General features: G+C 36.1%; 1 long non-coding RNA gene across 1 annotated transcript; it reads right to left on the reverse strand.

Annotated features, from left to right (window-relative positions):
• Positions 1-516: 516 nt before the first annotated feature.
• On the reverse strand, positions 517-13,165 carry LOC109506439 (uncharacterized). Its single transcript, XR_002165780.3, has 3 exons — positions 13,019-13,165; positions 11,586-11,701; positions 517-802 (listed from the first exon to the last, which is right to left on the reverse strand). It is a non-coding gene; the product is annotated as an uncharacterized lncRNA (long non-coding RNA).
• Between the last annotated feature and the right edge of the window lie 595 nt (positions 13,166-13,760).

Here is a 13,760-nt window from a genome sequence, read left to right on the forward strand (position 1 = left end):
TCCGTTCTTTTTTATTTTATCCTTCGGATGCTGTATTTTTGTGTCATAGGTACCTGTTAACTGGCTGCTATTTTGCTTTCCAACTAGTCGGTTTGCTCGGCTCCTGTTTGTACTCCTTTTATCTCTATACATAAAGTATTTCGTTTTTACCAAAAAAAGACATATTTAATGTTGCTTGTTGCTTATAATTTTAAAAAATAACTTTCAAAAATGGATTTATTTAAAGTTTTGATTAAAAATTAATTTCCCATATTTGATGATCATTTTTTTATAACTATCTTGTCAGGCTTTTCCAGCTTCTTTTAAAAACAAACAAACAAACATATATATATATATATATATATATATATATATGCATGCATGCATGCATGCATGCATATATATTTTGATTTATGCCGCTGCTCATAGAAGCGCTTCTCAAATGATATATATAACCAGACACTTTATCTTTTTAGGACGTTTTTTTTTTCTTCTTTTAACTTTAGGAGTTGAAAAAGGACAATTAAACAACACAAATTATCTCCCTAGACAAGGAAAAATAACTTCCTTCACAAGCCAGATAATGAGCACAAACTTTTACCAAACTTACACACAAAGAGTCATCAATGCAACAATTATTGAAGCTACACCTTTATGGCCAAGAATCTAACTTGGCAAAATGATTTGAGGAAACACAGCTGTTTTTGCATCATCTAACCTTCTCCTCTTAACTCATCTTCGCTTTGCTCCTGTCAGCCATCATGACCCTATCCTGTTGCCGGAGCTTCTCACCTTCACGATATAGATACTCCTGAAATTTCTCCTGCAAATTTTATAATGTCAAAATCGTATTCCTTAACAAAAAAGTTAGAAAAAAAGATGTATATAATACAACCTGAAAGATTCACATCCTCAGATAAATTTAAAATATGCAAGTTAAATAGATCTATCTATGTACTGAAACAAGCATCTAAAAATTGAAACATACGTTTTAATAAGAAGATCAAAATATATAGCTTCGATAGAAACAGAAAAAAATCTTGTATCTACAAATGGACTAATGACTTTATAGTCATCTTCTTTGTACTATATAGAAATAACATACTATGAATAGAAAATAACATCCCAATTTTGCAAAATATAAAGCTGTGACTATCATCGCAGTTCTCCATGAAGAATTTGAGAGAAGCATCCTACATTTTAGGGATGAAGATTTATAAAGATAGATCTAAAAAATTGCTTAGATTATCCCAATCCACATACATCAATACCATAGTGAAACGGCTCAGCATGAAAAATTCCAAAAAGAAATATCTATCGATAAATCAAAAAATTTCTCTCTCCAAGAAAGATTATCCGACAACCTCTCAAGAGAGAGAGCGTATGAGTAGAATCCTATATACTTCGACAGTAAAATCTATCATATATGCCATGACGTATACTAGACCGAATATGACCTATTCACTAGAAATAGTGAACAAATACCAATCTAATAAAAAAAAAATTTTTACCATTTAAAGCTATTAAATCTATTATAAATACTAAATTTAAGGTTCGCTGCATCACCATTTACATCCACATAAGAAAAAGGGACCAAAAAAAACTACACAGAGGTTCACCCGCTAACCAGAGAAAAAAAGACTCAGAAATACTTAGGAGACACAATATCCAATCTTGCCAGGTTAAGTCTTGTAAAGAGTAATGCATAAGCTTGACATGAAGGTATTCTGTTGATATAAGTTGGCTATGACCCCAAATCTCTCAAATGTGGACCGACCAGTTACACTCCCAGTCCCCATTGAGTACAGTGAGCATGTCATCTGGCCAGGAACAAGCAGAAGAAAGCTGCACATGGTTCGTCATCCTCATATATGATAATATTATTAGGAACTCGCCATTGTTTAACCTTCTCATGCAGCAAAATACCAGCTGAATCCACTCTACCAGTGCCAACAAACAGAACTGAACCTGAAAATTTAAATAAGACCACCAGTATCTACCGTTCTCATTTCTCTGTGGTAGACATCATATAAATTAGCTTTGCACATTTACTAGGGAGGGGGCTTATTGGGATCCACATACCAGGATTATGTATCACCAACTGGATCGTTGTTGCATATTAAAAATCTTCGAACTTATTAGAGAGGGTAAGGTCAATATAAATAAACAAATGGAGAACCCATGAAGAGACCTAGCTATTTTCACCAAGAAAGTGACTCAGGTAGGCCACTAATATAGTCCATTTTATCTGCATCGTAGCATGCACATCACAAAAGAATAGCAGTGTTTTGACGACTGTGATATTCTTCCAAGCTATAATGAGGTCGATATTTGGGGAATAAACTGACAGCAAGCATGCCCAACAGGGTACATGCCACAGGTATCCAAATGTCCTAATATAAAGATGCAGTGGTAAAAGATGGTTCGTGGTCACCAAATTCACAGTTCGGACAGAATTAATCTATAGCTGCCCCTCATACAGCCAAGCTCTTTGAGCTAGCTAGATTAACCTGCATGACTCTGCAAACCAATATCATAATTTTTTGTCAATTTGGCAATTCCTAAAGGTACTTTTAATTAGTCAGAAGGATAGTCAGCAATTGGTATGATAATGGTTTCAAATGCAGATTTAATAGACTTCCTTTTATCTTCAGAAGGGTCATGAGGAAGAGAGAGAGATAAGTCCATTGTCAAGAGAAGCATTTGACAATCAGGTCCCAGTCCCACTTATCACAAATTAAAAAGTTTCCAATGGTATCCATTTGATCAATTCGCTTAATGTGGAGGACCCAACAGCTTCAATATCCCAAATTTTGATCTTTCCCCTTGTCTAGAGAGTCATGTTTTGTTGTTTGAATTAAGGACAAACTACAGATGTGCTTTCAAGAAGATTCCTCCCAATAATGTACCAAGCAGCTTATGGATCATCATATCCGACACGAAAGAGCATTTGAGTGGTGCAACTAGATATAAGAAAACACATCACAAATCCTTCTACTTTTCGCTGAAAAATATACATCATTTCCAGCCTACAGAAATCTTAGAGAAATACTGCCAACAAATTATTCTCTAAATTCAGTTTCATAATGTCCCTTCATTAGATCGCCAGCACACAAACATTAATAAAATCCTAGAAGCCTAGGAACACTACTTTTGATGCCTTTCCTTTGTCATATAATGGTTGTTTAAATCTGTTATTATCGAATTTCTAGAAGGCAAATGAATATTTCCCCAAACCCAAAGATGCAATCCCTATTGTTCTTTGATTTTGATTTCTAATGGCTATCTTTCCCTACTACCTAAATAATAAAACATAACATTACATTCTCCCGGAAGCCTGAAACCAGTCCCCTGAAAATTCACATGACATCATTAAAACAATTGAAAAATCGAGGCACTGGAGTCTTGACTATGAGCTTCTCAATGTCATCCAGTTATGCCAACACATACTGATGAGTCTTTTCTCAGCATCTAGTGATTTGGCTTCTCCGCACGTATAGCTTGTTTTTCAAGTTCCCACATCTATGGTCAGATTAGCTATGTGAACACTAGTACATATCAAACCAAGTTTCTTATGACGCATTGGTGGTCCTTGATTACTCTGCTAAAATAACTGACCACCAATAATAAATACAATGTCAAAATCTACCTCTTTGTCAGTGTCTGCATCCTTTTTTGTACTCCAGGAACAGCTATTGTGATCATCATGCAACAGCTGGCAGAAAGTTCTTCCACCATTCCCCCCACCCCCCTCCTCCCCTCAACAGGAGATGGTAAACATGGATCCTTTTTCCCTCTATCACAATGCAACATGTGTTGCAGTAGCTTTAGGAAAGTGTACCCTTTGTTCAACTTGTAAGCAAGGAGATCCATTTTGATATTGTTTTGTTTCTTAATCTTGCCACTACTAATCTGACAAATTTAATTTCTGAAGGTAAACTCCATACCATCTTGCTGGCACTTACTAGCCCTGGCACTTACTAGCCCTATTGTTATACTTATATCAAAGATTGCACCTTGCATTAATCATAGTTTTGAAACCTCATAGCTGAACCAAGTATCATCCATGAGACCTAACCAATGAAAATAACGGGATACTTATGGAGAATAATGTCAGTTCGGAGACAAAAATGTTAATAAGTTCCTTGATTTCCAGCAATTTAAAGATTTCTTATCCATGGGAACACCTTTTGGTTTGAATGATCAACTCCAACAAATGGATACAATACCATTAAAATTTGCAGAAACAGATCAAACCTACCTTCCATCATCTAAATGAAATTGGATATCCAATACCAGGATACCATGAAAGGAGGTGACATGACATTGTAATAAATCCAACGTTTAATTTATCATATAGGTTGAGGCCATCCACCTCACCCTTTTCAAGACCTACTAAACAGATCGTGTGTGAAAGCGATCACAATGGTCTAACATTTTGAACACTAAAATCAGATTCCATGACCCGGTTGTTGAGAAACTCCAGCATTCAAATAGTACTGACCTCAACACTCCAAAACTCTATCTTGTTCACTGAACCTCAGAAAAGGCAAAAATATCAGGCTTGCTAATCCAATATGAATATAAAATGAACCACAGCTGGCTCCTAATGTCGGTGTTGAATAGTGTCTCAGTAGGAAAACTAGAGGTTCTGTTCTTACACATTATCAACCACCTGTGAAAGATGTGTCTTCATTTGGGGACTCATTCATCCAAAATATTTCATGCTGAGAAAAAAATACTTACATCTGCTAGAACATGCTACAACAATAAGCTAACAAAATGGAAAAAAATCAAGATTACGATGGCTTTGTATTTACAAGCATCCTAGCTTGCTGTTTTGGAGTAGAAACCAGCCTTATTTGTTAACCTTGGGAGCTGCTACTTCAACTGACCATTTGAGGGGTTGAGAGGAACTTTAACAACAGTATTCATTGTATGGACCATTGGGCAACTCATCCCTCTCAGATGACCGTTAGTCATTACACTAAGTACTAAGCACCAACCATATGCCCAACTCTTTTGTGATGGTTCTATTAGGAAAAACTTTCTTAAGCTGTTGATTGAGGCTTATTAGGTAAATCAACACTTACAATCAGCAAAAACTCATCTACCTAAAACTCATCTGCCTCAAAATAATCGTGATGTTAATAGCAAGAATCTTCTACCTAAGGTAACAAACTTACTTCAGAAACTCCTCTAATACTCAAACACCTACCTGCTTCATAAGCACTTCCTTTAAGAGTTTTTAAATTATTCATTTTCCCAAACCCACAACCATGCCTGCTACTGATTCTGACAACTAAGATCAAAGCAATCAGCATTATCACAGATAGGTGAATAACAATACTCATCTTTTATTTCTACAAGATGAACATTACCATTCACCTTCAACAACTAATTTTTATGATAAAAAAAAATGACCCATCTTGAATATATTATGCACTCAACAAACCTCTGCTGCTCCCTTCATTCCTTGTTCTTGGTATTAGAATTCTAACTTTGTCAAGGCCATTCTCATAAATCTCCTCAACAACATTGCCATAGCAGCTAATTCCTAACTAACATACTCCACACCAACCAAAGGAATAACATCTCAAAAGTTATCCAAAACTATGTATTTTGAAAAACTTATATGAACTTGTGTGCATGCAAACCAAGCTCGCTAGAAGTTCCCTTTGGTGAACTTTCATTAATTCCTCTATCAATGGCATGCACCCCAAAGACTACAGATCTGTTCCTGTATCTTCTCCCCAAAAACAACAGACACAAACCTTATCACGTCAATTCAAAACCCGAGCTAAAAGCATTCCTTCATGAGTGCAATAATTCTCGATCAATATGCACTTCCTCGATAATTTTGCTTTCTGGGATCCTCAAACTTTCTTTTCACAAATCCTAATGTTTCAGTAGCTGTCTATCAATCTCTTAGCTCAGCTGGTTGGCATCCCTCTCCATCTTGGAGAGCTCGAGGGTTCGAACCCTGCAGTAGTGGTGTACCCACCATTTTTTAAGGGGAAAAAAAGCTACCACGACAATCCTTAACCCACTAGATCTAATAATTTATTGAAGCCCAAACAAAAAATCTCTTCTTTAACTCGCACCACTGGATTGCTATTTGATAACATGAAGTGCTTCAAAACCCATATCAATGAAAAAATGCGAACAAGCTTTCCATAGAGAAATGAAAAAACTGCGGATGAGAAAATTCTCAAGATCCTGAATAAGATTTCGATGAAGCAGAGCAGTAAGGAGAAAGGGGAGAAATAACTGGACTATATCAAGATGGTTTCATTTCCTGTTTTATTAGATAGCAATAAAGAACTCTGAGATTTCACCCATTTTTTCTTTTTTTTTTCTCTCTTACATTTCCAATTTGTAAATCCATCCAAAACCATAAAAATCGTGCAAGAGATATCTATCTCCAAATAATAAAAAACCGCAGATAAAAATATCTATTGCAACTAAAGTTATCGGTCAAACAAGCCAAATCTCCGCATCATACAAAATAAATTTTTGAAATAGAAGAGAATATACAAACCGATTGAAATCCAACAGGGAAAAGGAGTGTAAAAGCATTGAAAGGTGTGAGCTTTTGAAGCTTTTAAGAGAGTGAAATGGAGAAGATGTACCTTTCCGCCGAAGAGGAAGATGTCGGCGAGGCAAAGGAAGGCGATCCCTCCCCAGATCACCACCATCGACAATAGCAATGACCACTTCCTATAGATCATCTCATCGTCCTCTCTCTCTCTCTCTCTCTCTCTCTCTCACCATCTCCAAACCTAAACCTAGTCTTAAAGATACAACCTTCTCACTTGACCCAATCTTGGATATAATTTTCCCCAATAATGAACACATCTGGGTAGGCCCAGATTAACTGGGCCAATTTGATCACATCTCTAATGGCAAGCCCTACTTTGGACTGGTCTCTAATTAGTCCTGTTGAAGCCGGGCCAGGCACATAACGAGACCCATCCAGACTATACAATTGATACCTTACATTTAAGATGGTGCAGTGTGATGCCAACAACATGGGTTTTACTGCTAACAAACTATTCTCTAAATTCAGTTTCACAATGTCCGTTCATTAAATCGCCAGCACACAAACATTAAGAAAATCCTAAAAGCCTGGGAACACTTCTTTTAATGCCTTTCCTTTGTCATAAAATGGTTGTTTAAATCTGTTATTATCGAATTTCTAGAAGAAAAATAAATATTTTCCCCAACCCAAAGATGCAATCCCTATTGTTCTTTGATTTTGGTTTATAATGGCTACCTTTCCATACTACCTAAATAATACAACATAATGTTACATTCTCCCAAAAGCCCGAAACCACGGTCCCTGGAAATTCACATGACATCATCAAAACAATATTGGAAATTCGAGGAGGCATAGGAGTCTTGACCATGAGCCTCTCAATGTCATTCAGTTATGCCAACTTATACTGATGAGTCTTTTCTCAGCATCTAGTGATTTGATTTCTCTGCACATATGGCTTTTTTTTCCAGTTCCCACATCTATGGTCAGATTAGCTATGTGAACACTGGTACACATCAAACCAAGTTTCTTATGGTTCTTGGTGGTCCTTGATTACTCTGCTAGAATAAGTGACCACCAATAATAAATACAATGTCATAATCTACCTCTTTGTCAGAGTTTGCATTCTTTTTTGTACTCCAGGAACAGCTATTGTGATCATCATGCAACAGCTGATAGAAAGTTCTTCCACCATTCCCCCCTCTCAGCAGGAGATGGTAAACATGGATTTTTTTCCCCCTCTATCACAATGCAACATTTGTTGCAGTAGCTTTATGAAAGTGTACCCTCGGTTCAACTTGTAAGTAAGGAGACCCATTTTGATATTATTTTGTTTTTTAATCTTGCAACTACTAATCTGATGAATTTAATTTCTGAAGGTAAACCACCTCCACACCATCTTGCATGGCACTTACTAGCCCTATTGTTATACTTATATCAAAGATTGCACCTTGCATTAATCATAGTTTTGAAACCTTGTAGCTAAACCAAGTATCATCTATGAGACCTAACTAATGAAAATAACGGGGTACTTAAAAAAAATAATGTCAAGTTCCGAGACAAAAATGTTAATAAGTTCCTTGATTTCCAGCAATTTAAAGATTTCTTATCCATGGGAACACCTTTTGGTTCGAATGATCAACTCCAACAAATGGATGCAATACCATTAAAATTTGCAGAAACAGATCAGACCTACCTTCCATCATCTAAATGAAATTGGATATCCAATACCAGGATACCAGGAAAGGAGGTGACATGACAGTGTAAATCCAACGTTCAATTCATCATATAGGTCTAGGTCATCCACGTCACCCTTTTCAACACCTATTAAACAGATCATGTGTGAAAGTGATCATAATGGTCTAACATTTTGAACACTAAAATCTGATTCTATGACTTGGTTGTATAGAAATTCCAGCATTCAAATATTACTGACCTCGACACTCCTCTATCTTTTTCACTGAACCTCAGAAAAGGCAAAAATCTCAGGCTTGTTAATCCACTATGAATATAAAATGGACCTACAGCTGGCCCTAATGCCGATGTTGATTAGTGTCTCAGTGGGAAGAACTAGAGATTCTGTTCTTACACATTATCGACCACCTGTGAAAGATGTCTTCATTTATCAAATTATCAGGGGGAAGACAATAACCTGATACAGTATCAGTGTCAAATTTTAAATTAACCAGTTCATCAACAATTTTTCAATTCAAAAGGCCAATCACACCTTGTTCTTATTCAAGCTATAATAGGCATAGTTCAATAACTGATTCTGGTACAAGAAATCCTTTGTTCATCCTTTTTGTGGTTGTTGACCATGAATACTTCCTCTAGGAGCTCAGACTTAGCATCAGCTTCCCCCATGTAAACTTATCTTTAAGTTCTAGATTTTGGCAAAACTTAGCTTCCCTCATGTCAACTTATATTGAAGCATTTGACCTATTTTATTTTAGTCAAGAAGCTGCAGTAGTACACCATTTAAGCTTGAAAAAGAAATAAGTCAGTTGATTACTAGTGGGATCAGAAGAGCTTAGGAGGACTATTTGGAGACTCACTCATGCTAAGGAAAAAACTTAATCTGACTAGAACTAGTAGCAGCAATATGCCAGTACAATTTAAAACACTTGAGATTACTACCATCCAAGTCATGCTTGTTATTACATTTATAAGAACCTAGTCTGCTATTTCTCTAGTAGAAACCGACCCAATTTGTTAACCAATTCGATCCTTGGAGCTGCTTAGTCACTTGACCTTCCAATGTTCAGATGAAAACTGAAAGCATTCATTACACTAACCACTGGGTTCCCACACCCCTCTCAAGTGGCTGTTGAACCAATCATAATTGTAGTGGTCGGGCTTGATTTGGAAGGGAATTGATTGCTTTGAGATATATGGGCCAAAAGAAATCCATCACAAATTTTTCCATATGTAACTTTTTGTAGTGCGAGTTGAAAACCTCAATAATGAATGGCAGAATGTTATTGAAGTGAGCAGCCACTCTAACTCAATTGAAGATCCATAGAAAAGACTGCTCTAACACCATTTTGATAGCACACAATTAGGGCTTGAAAACAAAATGGAAAGAGATGACCTTGATTACTAGAACTGAGCTAATTATAATTGGGACTAAAATAGTTTAGGACTATTTGGGGACCCATTCATCCAAGATATTTCATGCTGAAAAAAATACTTACATCTGCTAGAACATGCTGCAACAATAAGCTAACAAAATGGGAAAAAATCAAGATTATGATGGCCTTGTATTTATAAGCATCCTAGCTTGCTGTTTTGGAGTAGAAACCAGCCTTACTTGTTAACCTTGGGAGCTGCTACTTCAACTGACCATTTGAGGGGTTGAGAGGAAATTGAACAACAGTATTCATTATATTGACCATTGGGCAACACATCCCTCTCAGGTGACTGTTAGTCATTACACTTACTAAGCACTAACTATATGCCCAACTCTTTTGTGATGGTTCTATTAGAAAAAACTTTCTTAAGCTGTTGATTAAGGCTTATTAGGTGAGTCAACACTTACAAACAGCAAAAACTCATCTACCTAAACCTCATCTACCTCAAAATAATCGTGATGTTAATAGCGAAAATCTTCTACCTAAGGTGACAAGCTTACTTCAGAAACTCTTCTAATACTCAAACACCTACCTGCTTCATAAGCACTTCCTTTAAGAGTTTTTAAATTGTTCATTTCCCCAAACCCACAACCATGCCTGCTACTGATTCTGACAACTAAGATCATAACAATCAGCATTATCACAGATAGGTGAATAACAATACTCATCTTTTATTTCTACATGATGAACATCACCATTCACCTTCAACAACTAATTTTTATGATAAAAAAAAGTGACCCATCTTGAATATATTATGCACTCAGCAAACCTCTGCTACTTCATTCCTTGTCCTCAGTATTAGAATTCTAACTTTGTCAAAGCCATTCTCATAAATCTCCTCAACAACATTGCCATAGTAGCTAATTCCTAACTAACATACTCTATACCAACCAATGGAATAAAATCTCAAAAGTTATTCAAAACTATGTATTTTGAAAAACTTATATGAACTTCTTCTATGTCTTGTGTGCATGCAAACCAAGCTCGTTGGAAGTTTCCTTTGGTGAACTTTCATTAATTCCTCTATCGATGGCATGCATCCCAAAGACTATAGACCTGCTCCTGTATCTTCTCCCCAAAAACAGCAGACACAAACCTTATCACGTCAATTCAAAACCCGGGCTAAAAGGATTCCATCATGAGTGCAATAATTCTCGATCAATATGCACTTCCTCGATAATTTTGCTTTCCAGGATCCTTAGACTTTCTTTTCACAAATCCTAATGTTTCAGTAGCTGTCTATCAGTCTATTAGCTCAGCTACTTGGCATCCCTCTCCATCTTGGAGAGCTCGAGGGTTCGAACCCTGCAGTAGTGGTGTACCCACCATTTTTAAGGAGAAAAAAGCTACCACGACGATCCTTAACCCACTAGATCTAATACAAGATTTATTGAAGCCCAAACCAAAAAACCACCACTTGCTAATTCGCACTACTGGATTGCTATTTGATAACATGAAGTGCATCAAAACCCATAAATGCGGACGAGCTTTCCACAAAAAAATGAAAAAACTGCAGACGAGAAAATTCTAAAGATCCTGAATAAGATTTCGATGAAGCAGAGCAGTAAGGACAAAGGGGGGAAACAACTGGACTATATCAAGATGGTTTCATTTCCCATTTTATTAGATGGCAATAAAGAACTCTGAGATTTTACCATTGTTCTTTTTTTGCCTCTTTTACATTTCCGATTTGTAAACCCATCCAAAACCATAAAAATCGTGCAAGAGATATCTATCTCCAAATAATAAAAAACCGCAGATAGAAATATCTATTGCAACTAAAGTTATCGATCAGACAAGCCAGATCTCCGCATCACACAAAATAAATCTTTGAAATAGAAGAGAATATACAAACCGATCAGAATCCAACAGGAAAATGAAAAGCAAAAACATCCAAAGGTGGGGGCTTTTGAGAGGGGGAAGTAGAGAAGGTGTACCTTTCCGCCAAAGAGGAAGACGTCGGCGAGGCAAAGAGAGGCGATCCCTCCCCAGATCACCATCGTCGATGAGAGCAGCGACCACTTCCTGTAAATCATCTCGTTCTCTCCTCTCTCTAGAAGAAACTTTCGTAAGAAACTATTCAAGTTTTCTAAGTACATAATGAAATATGACTCTAGATGGAATAATTTAGATAATCCCTATGGAAACATTAATTGTCCTCGGCTATTCAGTCATGTACATTCATATAAATAGATATGGCATAGCTGACTAAATACATGTCTATGCACTGTGCAGTTCTTGAACAACTGCACCTGATTAATTATATTAAGCACTAACAATTACATAAATTGTTAACATCTTGTTGATTGGGGAGTCCAGTATCTCGTTAGAAACCTATGTGCATGTATGGGAAATGTTAACATCCTCCTGGTCATCAATTTATTATATACTTGTGAAAGGAGGGTCAAGATAGTATGCTTTTCTTGGAGCTTTCATGGCAGTATTGACCTTATATGCAAGGGATAATCATTTTGAAAATTTTTAGACCTTAAGCAGCATGAAGATTTTGGAAACATAGAGATGGTACTCAGTATGTGAATCCATGTATGCTTGAAGTGGCACGAGGAGGGGGTATCCAAGTCACCCTAAGATTTTAAGTTGTAACTTCGCCTCCTCGCAACAATTAATGTTCTTTCTATATTATTCATTTACAGAATAATATAGAATAATAATTAGTCGCTAAAGTTAGGTAAAGAGATTAGGTGGCTCAGCGGCTTCAAGAGTTCAACCAAAAGAAATCCCTTAATCAAGTATGGTAATTTGCTTTCTAGTTTTTAATTTTCTAAACACAGTCAAAAATATAAAACCTTGGCTCCGAAAAACACACAGAATCACAAGAGTGTCAAAATTTTATAATACATGCAAGCAAGCCCCAATTCACAACATAGCAATTCTAACAAAGAATTTATTCCAAAACTGTCTAATTCAAAAAACGCAGAGTAACCTTCACAAACAACAATAGATAAAAAGAATACATATTCCAGAATCATTAGAAAAACAAGGGGCAAAAAACGACGATTGCAAACAAATCCATCGCAAGTTACCACAAAAAGCTCCCAATTTTCCGCACCACATCAACAGTCACCCCAAATCAATAAAAGGAAACCTTAAACCATGAAAAACGAAGAAGAAAAGAACGATCTTCCCACGAATAAAACGACATCCCCAAATTCTCTCGCAGCATCAAACCTGAATCAAGCCCTAGCGACTCAAATCTCCACCATAAAATCCAAATTTTAAAAAAATATATCTAAGTCTAGAATCCTAATTCAAGGTTTACATTAACTAAACAACAAATTAGTTGAACCCAAAAAATATTCGAACCTAAAAAAAAAAAAAATTGTAGAAGACGAGCGCTTAGAGCTCTTACCTCTCTCGCCCTCTGCCCCTCGAAAAAGCTTGGAACCCAACAAGCCCAATCCCGTCGACGAGAGAACCAAATTAATAACCGTTCGCTATTACAGCCATACTCCTAGGCCTCTCCTGGACGATCCACCGGCGGAGATGGACCATACTGATCGATGGACGGCTGAGATCTTCTCTAATTGTGTTTTCCAGTGCCAGAGCCAACAGCTAAGGGTGCGTTTGATTAGTCATTAAAATTTTTTTTTATTTTTTTAATTTTTAAAAAATAAAAAATAAAAAGTAATGTTTGATGTTATTACGAAAAGTAAAAATTAAAAATCAAAATAATTATTTTTAAAAAAATTATTTTTTAAAAATTATTTTTTTTTTATTTTTACATATTTAAAACGTCAAATTAAAAAGTAAATAGTTCGAATCTTCCTTCCTCATCAGACTTTTCATCTTCCAACTCTCTTCTCTCTCTTCCTTTCTGAATGCTTCTCTCTTGTCAAACTTTTTACCTATCGTCTCCAAATATTACTTTTTGCTTTATAGCAACGTAGTCACCAAACATACTTTTTATTTTTTTTATTTTTATTCAATAACAAAAATTTAAAAAAATAAAAAATATTTTTAAAAATAAAAAATCAAAAATCAAAAAGTATAACCAAACGTACCCTAAGATAAGAAGTTGGGGAGCGATATGGATAGCTAAGCCAAGAAGTTTTTTCTATTGGCTGACGAGTTAGATCCTGTTTGGCTAAGCT

Source organism: Elaeis guineensis, chromosome 12 (assembly GCF_000442705.2).
Source record: "Elaeis guineensis isolate ETL-2024a chromosome 12, EG11, whole genome shotgun sequence".
NCBI lineage: Eukaryota > Viridiplantae > Streptophyta > Magnoliopsida > Arecales > Arecaceae > Elaeis > Elaeis guineensis.